A 1,223-nucleotide genomic window follows, 5' to 3' on the forward strand; every position below is an offset into this window, starting at 1 on the left:
TTTTTTGGTTCTTTACTGCACAAAAATCCGGTCTCTAATTACAACTTTAGAATTTTTTTTCTAAATTCACCAATAAGACAATGTGTAGATCTTCCACTGAGTATAGGATGAGTTTTTGATAATTTGGAATATTCGCTCAGGAAAAAGCTTTGGAACCAAAATGAGACCTGCCTGATCACAATATAAAATTCTCTGAAAGTTGTTACCTTATAGTACTCAACTGGTTAGTAACATGACACCATCAAAGCATAGAGAGCTAATCACAATATGAGCATGAGTCAATACTTTAGAAAATCACACATGATGATGGGGTTTCCGAGAGTAAATTATACATTAACAATCCAAGATACAGTAGGGTATTATCCATGGTATATTGTGTTATATCACTATATCAGTAAAATATAAATATATATATTTCTTTTCTTCAAATGTTTTATATTTCAATTTTAAAAAAATAAATATTGAGTAAGAATGATTGTACTGTCAGGAGAGACTCTTTCCATTGCTATATTTTGAAGAATGGCTTTTAAAATATAATGTGATCCTAGGTACATTAGCTTCCCCTTCTATTTGAAGTTTTAAATTGGATGAAGAAAAAAAAAAACCTGTACTACTACAATCCATTAGGGTTCTTGGGTTTAGTACTTAATAAGGACATCCTGTTTGTTGACCAACAGTAACACAAAGATGTGATGTGGCCATTCAAACTTAGCCAGCTGTTTTTCACAACTCAGTGAACAGTCAGGTACCCACTTTATAGAGATACAAGAGATGAACTTCGCATATGTAATGGAAAATAAATTTTGTATTATAGCCAGAGTCAAACCTGGGCATAAACTTTAAGAGCAGAGTGCCTTATCTTCAAACCTAAACAACTCCCTAAGGGACAAGAAAGGATTGTTATAAAAAATATAATAATTGAGAAAAACAATCAAACCAACTTGGTATCACCTACCTACTAGGAAGATGAAAAAACAACAACATACTATGTAAATTGTCTAAAATTTGTTACAATTATTTTTACTTCATTATTCTTAGACTTCTTATTTTATTATTGTTACATAATTATTCTCAAGTTTTACAAATATGATTTTTAAGATGATTTTCTTTCACATCTTTCAAAAATACAATTAATCTAATTATTTAATCCAATCATAATTACAATATATAACAACTAAATTATTTTTAAATACTTGAATTCACTTCCTCTCAATATATATATA

The sequence above is a fragment of the Halyomorpha halys genome, unplaced genomic scaffold (assembly GCF_000696795.3).
Source record: "Halyomorpha halys isolate HHAL.00 unplaced genomic scaffold, Hhal_1.1 Scaffold587.1, whole genome shotgun sequence".
Taxonomy (NCBI): Eukaryota; Metazoa; Arthropoda; class Insecta; order Hemiptera; family Pentatomidae; genus Halyomorpha; species Halyomorpha halys.